The 14194-nt window shown below is 44.6% G+C and overlaps 1 long non-coding RNA gene across 1 annotated transcript; it reads right to left on the bottom strand.

Annotated features, from left to right (window-relative positions):
* Window positions 1-4072: 4072 nt before the first annotated feature.
* On the bottom strand, window positions 4073-6501 carry LOC116073373. The gene is made up of 3 exons (XR_004111778.1): window positions 6400-6501; window positions 5687-5811; window positions 4073-4448 (listed from the first exon to the last, which is right to left on the bottom strand). It is a non-coding gene; the product is annotated as an uncharacterized LOC116073373 (long non-coding RNA).
* Between the last annotated feature and the right edge of the window lie 7693 nt (window positions 6502-14194).

Genomic DNA, 14194 nt, shown 5'->3' with positions numbered 1-14194 from the left:
TTCACTATACTTCATGTTCACCCTAACCCTCTGGCTGGTACCCTTCCTTTTCCACCCGTGTCCCTCCTTTTGTGACACAGGTACTCCATGACTTTTCTTTTACCCCACCCTCTCTGTCTTTGGACCTCTTCTCTCTTGGCAGTCTCTTTCTGCCTGTGTGTGTGTGTGTGTGTGTGATATGTAATGTGTGTGTGGTGTGTGTGTGAGATGCGTGTATGTATATGTGTGTGTGTGATGTGTGCATATGTGTGTGTGATACGCCTATAACCCCAGCATTAGGGAGCCTGAGGCAGGATGATCAAGTGGAATGCTGGTGTATTAGTTTGCTTTCTATTACTGTGATAAAACACCTCAACCAATAGTAAGTTTAGGAAGCAAAGGGTTAACTCAGCTCCCCCATTTCACAGTCACTCAGGAAAGGCAGGGGAGGAATTCAAGGGCAGAAGCTGGAGGACCAGACCTCTGGAACACTGCTTGCAGACATGTTCAAAGGGTTTGCTAAGCTTGTTCTCTTATACAATCCAGGACCACCTGCCTCGGGGTGGCACCACCCCAGTGGCCTGAGCCCTCAAATGTCAATCATTAATCAAGAAGATGCCCCACAGACATGCACCCAGGGCAATCTTAGGATCTCTCACAATCAACAGTCCCTCCTCCTAGGGGACTCTAGCTTATTTCCAGTTGACAAAAGAGTAACTAGGCCAGCTAGCTACACAGGGAGACATCATTAAAAAAAAAAACAAACCGATAAGCAAACAGAGCTTGTGATTTTATCTACTGAGTCACATTCTACCACACACTTAAGGCATGATCAAATCATCTTTCCCCTAATGATGGCCACGTAGGCTGCTTCTAGTTCCTTCTGCCCCATGAGTTAGAAATGGGATTTTTCAAAGCTAGGGCTGGTAGAATATAGCCATAACTACCTTCAGATATTTGGGAAGCTGAGGGAGGAGAATCAGGAGCTCTATTGGCCTATTCAACGGGATCTCATAGAATGAAACAAAACAAAACAAAGAATTTCATATTGGGCATGATCCACCAGCTCGTAGGAGACTCCACAAAGGTCCTGACTTCAAGATCATCCAGGCCACACACTGGTACCTTATCTCAAAATGTAAAATAAGTAAGTTCCAGGGTGTAAAGTTTACTTATTTAAAAATCTGTCTGTAATTTACTTAAGCCTGAATTTATTGTTGCTTTAGGCTTTCTAACTAAAGACTGTTATGTGTCAAAGTTGGTTTTTTGGCTCCCCAGAGGGAAAGCCCTTTCTATTTGAATGACGCCCACTTCTTTACCAGAGAATCCTAAGAACACCAACAATGTACTCTTTATAAATGTCACCTTTGGCACTTTCCTGAGGCAGCTGTCAACCAACCGGCTTCAGTTCTTAAACTCTTGATGTATTTTCAAAGACTTTCTGTGCTTGAAATGCCACACGAGCCCTCAACGTTTCACCTAACAGTCACCTGGGGTTGGAGAGGTGACATTAGTGTGGACTTTAAGAAATGACCTGTAACATGTGCCAACAGTCTAAGAGGGACACCCCCATCTTGTCATCAGTGACACGAAGGAATTTGTTATAAGTAAATTAAATATGTCCACAAAATGAAGTGCAGGTAAGTTTATATCAGTAGATGTGTAGAAGCCAAGAATGTTGCCTTGTACCTATAAACCCAGCCCTTGGCAGGCTGGAAAAGGAAGATCAGGAGTTCAAGGTTAGCCTCGAGTGAGAGGTTAGCTTCTAGTGAGTTCTAGTTTGAGACTGACCTGGAGGCTGGAGAGATGGCTCAGAGGTTAAGCATGCTGACAGTTTTGCCAGAGGACTCAAGTTCAATTCCTAGCAGTCACACCATGGATTATAACCAGTTCCAAGGGATCTGACACCCTCTTCTGGCCTTCACAGGCACGAATGTGGTGCACAGACATACACGCAGGCAAAATACTCATTCATACAAAATAAATAATAATCTTGTTTAAAAGAAAAAAAAAAAAGAGCCTAACCTGGCTTGTACCAGGCTGTCTCAAGAACAAACAAGAACAAGCAAATAGACATCTAAAACCAAAAGGGAAGAAAATGAGAACCACTCAAAGTTGTGTAATAAGGATTTATAAATCCTGAGTGGATTTTTATGATGTGTGTGTGCTTAGATGAAGGAAATGGGGTAAAAGATGATCTGAAGACTGACTTCTTGATTTTTATGCTTTTCACTACAGTTGTGTGTGTGTGTGTGTGTGTGTGTGTGTGTGCGCGCGTGTGTACATGCTGGGGAGGCTTAAGCACCTTAGCCTGAGTTCGGAGGTCAGAGCGCAGCCTAGAGGACTCTGATGTCCTTCGACTCTTCAAGGCTCTGAGAAAAGAACTGAGGTCATCAAGCTGACTCAGCAAGTGCCAGTATTTGCTGAGTCATCTCTCAGGCCCAGAATGTTTTCTTCAAAAAAATATATTCGTGGAAAAATATCTGAACAGGAGTAATCAAGTCCTTGGCAGTCAAATGTGCATCTTATAGATAACTTAATTTTCTTCTTTTTGTCTGATATTTTTCTTTTTTCTGATATCTGTCCTGCTTGGTTTAAGATCCAGGGACAAGGGACTTTTGGAGGTGCATAATTTACATACCAAAGCAGACCTGGCCTCCAGGTTCTCTCAGCATCCTTCAGTCCCTTCCCACCATACCCTAACCCCAACTCTGAACTTTCTAGTCCAGGGGCTGGGTTGCTCTTCCCTCAGAGGCACCTCCCTATATAATCAAGACATTTTGGTCTCTTTTCCTTGTCTCTCTGAGAGCCCACCCTTTCTCTCTTTCTCTCTCCCTCCCCATGGCGACTCCTCTGGCCTCAATTCATTAGGCCAGTGAACTTGTCCCAGAACAGCTTCCCTGCCTTTAATCCAATCTAATCTGGTTTGAATTGGTTTATTTCCCCTGATGGTGGAGAAATAACCTATCAGTTTTATGTTATAAACATATATTATTATCTTTATAACAAAGTGTGGCGTCAGCATACTACTCCCTTTCTTTCTCTCCCTTTGGTGGCTTTGATGTCCCTTTCTTGAGTCTTCAAACAACAGGGGCATTCACTTGATCAAGGCTTGAATCTCTGCTTACTCTGAGTTTCTCTAGCTTTCAAGGTGGGTGCTATGACACATCAACAGAGCCCGCCCGCTGCATGCCTAGGACTCCTTAGCAGCTGCTGACGCTCAACTCCACAGAACTTCCCTCAAAGGGGCTTAGGGCTCTCCAGTTTGAAAGCATCGATTCTAGGGTCTGTAAACTCCCAGAGTTTTAGTCAAGGAAGGAAGCTTGGAAAAATAACAGGATAAGGCCATGTGTGACAACCCACGTCTGTAATCCCACAGCTCCAGAGGCAGAGAAGTGTGAGTTCAAAGGCAGCCTGTCCTACAAGTGTGAGACTGTGTGTGTGTGTGTGTGTGTGTGTGTGTGTGTGTGTGTGTATCTGTCTGTCTGCCTGTCCCAGGACATGAAAACAGACTGGAATAAGGTAAACATAAGGAGGGTGAAGGAGCACGGGGAGACAGGGAGCGAACCAGACTCTGGTGAATACAGTTAAAACACATGATTCTAAAGTCATCATTTATGAAGCCCAATACCGTGTACAAAGAAATAATGTGCCAATAAAAAGGAAAGCAAAACCTAAGAAATAACAATAACAAAACCCCAAATCCAACTTGGATGAGTCTAGAGTTTCCCAGAGGCACTCAGCTACTAGCCAGGATGCTGTGCCGTGTCAGGCTCTCTGCTCCTGGCTTTGTAAGCACAAGGCACAGACACCTCTTGTGTGGAACTCAAACACTAGAGATGAGGCAGGGCCTCTGCGAGAGCTCTGGGGACCACAAGGCAGCTAGGGCCTCTGCGAGAGCTCTGGGGACCACAAGGCAGCTTTGGTCAATGCGGGAGAGAAGGGAAGGGAAGGGGCCTGCCTGCTGCTACTCCCTCTGCATTCCAGACAAACAATAGCTTTGGAAGAGGTGTGAACGACACCCCACCCCCACCATTAACCTCACAGAGGTGTTAATTTCACAGTCAAACTGAAGACCATTTAAATTCAGGCAGTGTCACAAAAACAACCATTTATTTGGGAGCAAAAGAACAATTTGTCTCTTTTCTTGTGCATGGCCTGCCTGTTAATTTCTCCAGAATAAAACTTCTTCAAACAGATTCGCCTGGATCCAACCTACTCAAGACCTCTCAACGAAGAGAAAAGCCACTTCCCCTCTCTTTGGGGACATCGGTGGGGAAGTCTGGAAGCCGCCTCCGAGGAATGCCACGTCTGGAAGCAAATCGAAGGCGCAGCACGCGGTGTTTCTTGTCAGTGTGAAAGGCCCTGTGACACTCGTGGATGGGACAACACGTTTCTCTCACGTTGCCTACTGTGGTGTGAGGTGGGGTAGTTTCAGCCTTGGGAGTGGCTGCCATCGGATGGTCCTGCTGTGATGATGGGAAGATAGGAATGTCCGATCTGCTCCAGGACCCTTGGCCGCATTCTTTCCCAATTCCCCTTGAGCTAACCAGGGCACATCCCTCTCCCAACCTCTCTCATCACTACTCAAATTGTCGCCAGGAGTCACAAGTCACCACAGGTGGGAGCCTAATGATGACACCTTGAAAAACTACACCATCCTGGCCCTCAAAGGCACCCCGAAACCTTCCCTAGCGGGAGGCCCCACATTTCATGGTTATGGATTCCTGACCTTGGTAGTAGGCTACCAAAACATCTACAAAAAGGAAATTAAACAAACAAACAAGAATATTGGTCTTTGGGAAAATCACGGCAATAGAAACAAACTGGTTTTTTCCACTCTATTCTCTTGACTGCATTTCTATCCATGTCCCTTGCATTTCACTCCCACAGACCTCTGTAAACTAAATATGTTTGCATGTTTGCTAAGGGTCCAGTGTAACAGTAATATTTCTGTGAATTGTAACCTAGCATATGGCTCTGGCTGTCGTGACACTCAGGTGAATATTTACTGTCCCCGTGTCACTAGAATGAGTTTATCCATATACCTCCCAAGGCTTTGCACAGTGAGCAGGAATACACTTCAAAACGAATCAACAGAGGCTCTAGCTTGATTGACAGAGTGTTTGCCCACCATGCCCAATCTTAGGTTTAAGCTCCCGCACTGTATAAATCAAGCTTGAGCCTGGAGTCCTAAAACTCTTGTTACAGGGCCACTGAGAGCTCAGCCCGAGGTTCATGAGACCCTGCACCCATAAGACAAGATTAAAAAAATGAATCAAATAAATACAAATAAAATGAATTAATGATTGAAGTAGTTTTTACTACAGGAGATCTTTGATTTCCTAAGCTTACAACTCAAACCTTTAGAAAACCATGTGTTTCTTGATTTTCCAATTTATTCACAATATATCCCTCTCATGCTGGTGAGATGGCTCAGAGGTTAGGAACAGTGGCTAAGAGTTCCTGAGTTCAATTCCCAGCAACCACATGGTGGCTCACAACCCTCTTCTGGCATGTAGGTGTACATGCAGTGGTGTGCTCATACATTAAATAAACAAATCAATAAATCATATATATACATGTATACACACACACACACACATATATATACATATATATATATATATATATATATATATATATATATATATAGTCTATACACACACACACACACACACACATATGGCTTTCTCACTGCCAGTACCCCTGCTGCTGGAGTACAGACATGTGTCCTGTTACTTGGATAGCTGTAGAGGTGGACTCTGATCTGATCTTCATGTTTCGGCCTTCACCTGACAGTTTGTTATCAATGCAGCAACTGGGAAACCCCTGAAAACACAAAACTGGTCAGATGATTCCCCCCACTCTCCCACCCCCTTTACTCCCTGACCCCCTCCACCCCCTCCCGCAACAGCTCTCAGTCCTTTCCCAGAATCCTTTGGTGGCTTAGGAAGTTCTGTGTGAATTCGTCCCCTGGCTTGCTCATTTCCTTCTACATTGTGCTAATCTTATCACTCTGAATGCACCAGGTATTACGACTCTGAAAAACTTAGTCTCATATTCTGAGCCCCCATAGTCTTGTGTTCTGAACGCATAGTCCCCGCAGGTGGCACTATTTTAAAGACCGAGGAGCCTTTCTTTAGGAAGCAGGATGGTGGAAGGAGAGAGCTAGGAATGGGGCCCCTGAGAGTCGCTGCCTTCTGCCCTGCCTCGGTGGAATGACAATTACGCCCCTACCTCCATGGACCAAGCCTCTTCACTTTCCCTGCCCCAGTGAACTGCGATCCTCTGAAAGCACAAGTGAAGCTGACCTCTTGTTTCTGTCGGGCATTTTATCACAGAGATCTCATAGAGTAGCTCCACTGCAAGCACACACTCCCCCGCCCCCAGAGGCGTTCCCCTCTCTGAAGAACCCACCTGCTTCTTTCAAATCTTCGTTGCAGTGTTATCTTCCCAGTGGAAGTTCCTCTGGCCGGGTTGCAGCTTGACGTTTCTGCTACATTGTTACTTCAATACTCCTGGTTACGCTTGAACCTGGATCTCACCAAGGAAGGGCTTACCATCTACTTTGCTTGCTGCGAAGTCTTTAGAGACTAGAATAGGCATAGGGTAGTGTCCTGGTGTTGATTAATTGTTAACAAATAAGAATGAATGAGGACATAGAGATGCTAACAGAAGACTCAGGAATCGAATCCGGGATGCCTGCCTCTAGCCCTTTTCTTTAATGGAGCCTCAATTAGCTGTACATTAGACCCACCTGGGAGATAGGGCCGTTCTTGTCAAAATGTAGGTCCTTGGATTTCATGCTGGATTTAAACAGCTCATGATGTGTATAGTATTTGGATTCATCAGCTCTAGTGTGAGAACTGGACATAATTGGAATGACTGCTTTCTTTCTTTCTTTCTTTCTTCCTTTCTTTCTTTCTTTTTTTGACAAGGTGTCACTAAGTAGCTCTGGCTGTCTTGTAGACCAGGCTGGCCTTGAACTCACAGAGATCTGAGTGGCTCTGCCTCCCAAGTGCTGGAACTAAAAAAGGTGGGTCCCACTACACCCTGGATATCGGGACTTGCAAAAGCATAACATGATAACCTCTGTCAGTCCTCACAGGCATACCCCGTCTGTGCTGAGTTAGAAGAAAATGGAGCCTTCAAGCTAAGCTTGTGCTCTAAGATCTTTATTCCTGTCCATGGGGGAATGAATGTCCAAATCTGGATGGTTTCCCACTATCATTTAGAAAATAAATCTGATCACATATATTCACAGAAAAGCAGATATATACATTAATATGCATATGTGCATATGCTGTCTCATCTCTAGGATAACAGGTTTTACCTAATCAAGGAGGAAGGAGTTAAAATTAGAGATCAAGAAAAGGGGGTGGGTGGTGGTGGCACACACCTTTAATCCCAGCACTTGGGAGGCAGAGGCAGGTGGATTTCTGAGTTTGAGGCCAGCCTGGTCTACAGAGTGAGTTCCAGGACAGCCAGGACTATACAGAGAAACCCTGTCTCAAAAAACCAAACCAAACCAAACCACAAAAAAAAAAAAAAAAAAAAAGAGGCCTTTACCCATCACACGGTCACCCAAACACCAAGCACGAGGCGCTCTTCATGTAATGACGCAATTCTGCTGCTGTGTGCATGGTGGTTGCTTGTGACTTATGTCTCCTCCTGGCATTTTGGCATTTTGGTTGCGGCTCGGCCAGAGCGGATGGCTGCATTTAGCCCTGTGGTGCTTTGGTTGTTTGGTCACTCGTGACTTGTGTCTCCTCCTGGCGTTTTGGTTGCGGCTAGGCCAGAGCGGGTGGCTGCATTTAGCCCTGTGGTGCTTTGGTTGTTTGGTCACTCGTGACTTGTGTCTCCTCCTGGAGTTTTGGTGGCGGCTAGGCCAGAGTGGATGGCTGCATTTAGCCCTGTGGAGCTTTGGTTGCTTGCTTTGTTTCCCCAGTTTGGATGACTGCTTCCTATTCTTCCCTTTACAAGCTTGCTTTATACAGAGAATGACTAATTATCTCGAATCCATCCTATTAACTGTCTGGCACTTCAGCTTGCAGAGATAACCTGTAGCCTACCTCCCGAGATAAGGAAGCCGGGGAGCTTTGAAAGGGATAAAGGAGCTATGACTCCAGGAGACAGCAAACATCTTTTATGAAAACTCCATTTGTTGAGGACTGATGAGACAGGCTTCGGATAGTTAGAATATTTCACATCTGATGTTCACAGTAACCTTGCAAAATCTCCCCTGCTCTTTCATGGATGGAGGCTCTGGCTCAGAGAGGTGCCAAGATGAAGTCAAGGTGCACTTGTGACTGTACTTGAGAAAAAAGCCAGTTTGTAACCACTTCTTAAAAAAATTAATTCATATGTTTCTTAATATGAAGTGATGAGTCTCCTAAAGATGATTTCCTTCAAGTGCATGATATATCCTGACCATACTCCCCCTCATATGCCTGCCTCTGTCTCCTCCATTTCCCCTCCTTCTGGGTTCCTTCCTTTCCCCCAGTCTCCTTTGGATTTTTTTCTTCCCCACCACATACACACACCCACATACATGTCTATACACATGTATGTCTGTATGTTTGTGTGTATATACAACTCATAGTTGCAGAAGAAGTATGCTGTAAAGTGGAGTTTGTACACACATACATATGTGCTCTGTGTGTTATTTATACAAATGAGAAACTACGCACTACTAGCCTTTCTGTGTCCGGCTTATTCCACTTCATAAGACAATCTCCAACTTCATGCCCTTTCCTGAAAATGACAAGTTCGTGTGACTTATGGCTGGCTATAACTCCATTGTGGAGACAGCCAAGCTTTACACCCAAAGTCTTCAGGCAGCTGGTGAGAGCTGTGTATGAAACAGTAGACTTTATAGAAACTGCATTGTTGTAGGGACAGATAGGTGGCTGAGCTGCAGGGGGGTGGGGTGGGGGAGTGGGGAGGGTGGGGGGGAACTTCGGTAACCTGAAACAACTTCTGTGGTAGTGGAGGCGGGACTTATTTGGCAGATAGGTTTCAAATCAAAGTGGTATGCTGTGGGAAAAAAAAAAGTGGTATCTTTTACCGCAACGGGGGTATCCCATGTTTAAATTACTAGAGCCATTCTGAGTAGATCTTGGAGAACTAGAAGTTAGACATTCACTAAAACTTTCAAAGGTCACTTCATTTTGCAAGCTATAAAGACCTGCCAGGCACATAGTTCTAAAATGTACTGTACATGGGCTCGGCTTAAGTTGTGCCTGCTTGTGTAGCACTCCAAAACTCTAAAATATTTTCTAATTTGCTAAAGAGGAATGCATAGCCTGGGTACATAACTCAGTTAGTAGAGTGCCTGCTTCGAAAGACCATGGGTTGGATCCCTAGAACCCCATAAATCAGGAGAATGTCTGCAGTCTCAGTAGTTTGAGACATTCCTGAGTTCAGGGTCAGTCAGAACTAATTGAGAATTTGTATTAAAAAAGAGAGTGATGGGGAAGGGAGAGGGAAAGAGAGAGGGTCAGGAGAGGTGGGGAGGGAGAGAGCTTTTGAGATGATGGATTATAAATATCGAAGTGTTACACCACAACATGAGGAAATATTATTGTTATAGAACAGGAAAAATCCAGTAACTTGTGACCTATAAACTACTTTGGGGTGGCTGTTATTTTTCCAAGATTGGGTTTCTCTGTGTAGCTCTGGCTGTCCTGAACTCCATTTGTACATCAGGCTGGCCTCGAACTCACAGAGATCTGCCTGTCTCAGCCTTTGCTGGAATTAAAAATGTGTCCCACACTACTGGCTCCTAGATTATACTTTATGTAGTACAAACTTAGAAAAATGATGGGCCATCTCACCAACAGTTGCAAGCTTCGTTGCCTCTTTCTTCCCCTCTTAAGGCATCTGGACTTCATTCTTTTCTGACTTACAGAGCCATTTTCCTAAAGGAGAAGAGAGTATCAGTCATTTACATGTGGGAGTGAGATGACCTTCTGTGTGACTGCATTTTGGATTACCACACACTCATACACACACTCACACATGGCCACATACAAGTAAGACTTTCTTTGTTTGTTTGTTTTTGCTTGTTTTTCTGTATAGTCCTGGCTGTCCTTGAACTCAATCTATACACCAGGCTGGCCTTGAACAAGTAAGAATTTTTCAGAAGGAACCAAATCACTGGAGAGATGGCTCAGCAGTTTAGGACACTTTTGCTCCTGCAGCGGACCTGGGTTCAATGTGCAGCAACTATGTGGCAGTTCATGACCATCAATAACCCAGGCAGACAGCGTGAGTACCCAGAAAAACACACAAGCTAAATATGCATAGATGAAATAAATCCTTAAAAAATAGAAGGAAGATAGACCTCAAATGAATAACTTGACTTTATCCAACAAAGATCCAGCAGCATTTCTCACCTTGTGGGTCACAACCCCTTTGAGGGTTGAACAACGATTTCACAGGGTTCCCCTAAGACCATGGGAAAACATAGATATTTACATTACATTTCATTCATAACAGTAGCAAAATTACAGTCGTAAAGTAGCAACAAAAATAATGTTATGGTCAGGAGTCACCATAATGTGAGACTGTCTTAAAGGGTCACAGCATTAGGAGGCTGAGAGTCACCAAGCTAGAGACTGAAGGACAGACTGAAAGTAATGCTAGCAGAAAGAATCGTAAGTGAAAATCAGTGAGGCGGGCACGGAAAACAACAAAGAAAACCAGAAGTTGCTACTAGGGAAGGATGAACAAAAGTTCCTCAGATTAAGACGAAAAGATGACTCAACTCAAAGACATCAGAAGCGAAAGTGGGGGCACTACTACCAACCTTACAGAAGTAAAAATGTCTCAAACAGAAAATATGAGCTGGTGTGTAAGGGAGTAGAAAATCCACGTGAAATAGACAAATTCTTAGAAACACGCAAATAACCCGAACTCAAGACACAGAAAATCAAATTAACCAATGCAGGGAAAAAGTGCTGTGGTTTGCCTGTGATGGCACCTGTACCCCCAACTCATGCCGACTATAAAGGGGACGGTAAATGATAAGTTGGCAAGATGTGGATATACATTTCCACCCCCAAAGTTATACACATGGGCACAAAACACAAGGAAAGGTGGCCAGTACTCTTGGTCATTAGGGAAGTGGATGTCAAAACCAAATGAGACTACTTCATACTGGACAGTGGCATAATTCATGGTAACAAAATCTCCAGATCCTCACACTCTGGGAGAGGAAATGGAGGGTTATTGTGTTTTTTGTTCGGTTATATGTGTGTGTGCTCGTGTGTGCATGTGTGTGTGTGCTTGTGTATGCGTGTGCATGTGTGTGTGGTGTGTGTGTGTGTAGGCTCTTGTGAAGAGGTCAGCAGACATTTTGGGGGAGTTGGTTCTGCCCTTACATTGTGCTTTAGTCAGGGTTTCTATTCCTGCACAAACATCATGACCAAGAAGCAAGTTGGGGAGGAAAGGGTTTATTCAGCTTACACTTCCACATTGCTGTTCATCACCAGAGGAAGTCAGGACTGGAACTCAAGCAGGTCAGGAAGCAGGAGCTGATGCAGAGGCCATGGAGTGATGTATCTTACTGGTTGGCCTCCCCTGGCTTGCTCAGCTTGCTTTCTTATAGAACCCAGGATTACCAGCCCAGAGATGGCACCACCCACAATGGGCCCTCCTAACTTGGTCAATGAGAAAATGCCTTACAGCTTGATCTCATGGAGGCATTTCCTTTCTCTGTGATAACTCCAGCCTGTGTCAAGTTGACATACAAAACCAGCCAGTACACATTGTATCTATGCAGGATCTTCCTCCTGCATGGCCCTGCTTGTGGGCACTTCTACCAGTTCTCCTGTCTCATTTTCCTGTAGAGGTACTGGACTACAGGTCTGAGCCACCACATATGCCCAATTTTTTGTGGGTCCTAGGGACCAACCTCACGTCATTAGAGCTGTATTGCAAGGACTTTTACCCATCGAACTCTCCCTGACCCTACACCTAGGTATTCAGAGTGGTTTTATTTGAGACAGGTCAAAGATGAAGAAGACAATTCAAGTGTTGAATTCAGAGGGTGAATTGAAAACAGCACGTGTAACATGCAACACACAGGATTTTGAGCGGCTATAAAACAAGATGATGAAGTAGTCCACACTAGGCTGAAACGAACCCTGAGAACATTATAGAAGCCAGACATGGGAGCCAGGTGCATAATGGACATCCTGTCCTATGAAATGTCCACCACAGGTTAACCTACAGAGGCAGAAATCAAAGTTGTGAGTACAGGAACATGGGGGCTGGATATTGCATAATAACTGCTTAGTCAGTATGGGCCACCTTATGGGACTGAGGCTAAAGCTCTAGATAGCACATCTACAATAAATGTGGTGGTTGTATAGTGTAGTGAATGTGGTGGTTGTATAGTGTAGTGAAGTAGTAACACTACTGGGGTGTACTGCCCTGTTTTGTTTTGTTTTGTTTTGTTTTTTCAAGACAGTAGCCTTGGCTGTCCTAGAACTAGACAGGGATACCTCTGTCCCTGCCTCCCAAGTGCTGGGATTAAAGGTGTACACCACCATGCCCTGCAAGGAATGTATTCTTTAACTGGAGGGCATTCATGCCCTGTACTGTAAATCTAGCCAGCTACCCTTGGCTGTAACGCCATGGAACCCGAAGAGAGCCTGCTACAGTGACTTTGATGAATTAAAATAACTGCTAACTGTGTCCTAAGTACTGACGCCTATGCCTACAGATAAGCGTATGTCTCCCCTGATCCTTCTTTTTGCAGGAGATGCAGAGCATCACAGAAACTCACGAGTTAAAATGCAGAGAACAGACCACGGGGTGCCCGTTCCCAGGATGTCTACAACACAACCCCTGCACCTAAGGCTTAGGAAAGGAGAGAGGCTGGGACTAGTGTAGACGGCACAGCCCCAGGATGCCTGTTGTAAGGTAGTGCCTGCTATGAGACAGTGTCTTTTCTATGAGACAGGAAAACTGAGCCCATAAGATCTTAAAACACAGGGTTGCCCAAACAAGACCTGCACAATCAAGCCACCAGATGACCTGCTAGCACGAGTCAGGTACATCTCATGGCACCCACTCCTAAGGGAGGAGCCACAGGCAATTAATGGCAACTGAGAGAAGGGAACCAAGTCTTCTCTCCAAACTAAGTCACTGATAGGTTATCTGAACCTGAAGTGGCCAGCCCTAAACATACATACAGACGAGCAACACTGAATAGACTCAGCAGGGCATATACATACATACACATACACAAACACATACATACATACATACATACATGTATACACATGCATACACATACATACATACAAACACATACACACATACATACACACACATTCATACATTCATACATACATACATTCATACATACATACATATACACATATTTGAGAGTATATGTGTAAAACAATACCAATGTAAAAAGTCAATAACAAGAGGGAGTTGGGCTCACACAAGAGGAGCTGGAATGGGGAAAGTGAAGGTTTGAAGTGATATGAATGTAGTAGTCATGTAGGAAGTCCTCAAAAAAATTGTTAAAAACTACAGAGACTAAAATGGTAAATCTCACATTACACGAATTTCACTACCCAATGTAGTGAGTGAAACATGCCAAGCTCCACAGGAAGAAGTGACTTCTAAAATGCACTAATTATTAAAATGTTTGTTTACATATTTTGTGGGAGGAGTGCACTTACGCCGGGGTGCGCATCCTCTGACCTTGCAGGCCTTCCCAGGACCCTGTGGGTTTAAGCAGCTCTTCCCTCACAAGCTGTAGAGGAACCTGTAATCTCTCTGCTGCTTCAGCGGTTCAAATCCCGGAGCAAAGTATTTGGCAGTCAGCTGCACTAAACTCAGGCAGACTCCAGACTCAGCAAGCATGGAAGAAATTCTGTGTTCACACATGTGTTTGGCACCATGAGTGAGGGATGGGAAGGGACAGAGGAGGTGACACCATTATAATTGGTAGTGACTCAGCGAAAATTCCCATATGCAAGTTAGATTTCTGATAACTTAGTGAAACTGAAATGAACCCCAGCTTAAAGCAATGCAGCTCTTACACTAGGGGGTCAGCTCCACATAGCTCAGTCTCCTGCTAGAACTTCAAGGGCAGAGTGAGCAGAGCCATCTGAACCGCAGCTCCCAGACGCTCTTCTGGCTCATTTTCTTTACTTTGCACACATATTGAGCTGCCTATTCTGTCTGC

The sequence above is a fragment of the Mastomys coucha genome, unplaced genomic scaffold (assembly GCF_008632895.1).
Source record: "Mastomys coucha isolate ucsf_1 unplaced genomic scaffold, UCSF_Mcou_1 pScaffold23, whole genome shotgun sequence".
Taxonomy (NCBI): domain Eukaryota; kingdom Metazoa; phylum Chordata; class Mammalia; order Rodentia; family Muridae; genus Mastomys; species Mastomys coucha.
The sequence above is the reverse complement of the archived record's forward strand: the minus strand, read 5'-3'. Positions and strand labels throughout refer to the sequence as shown.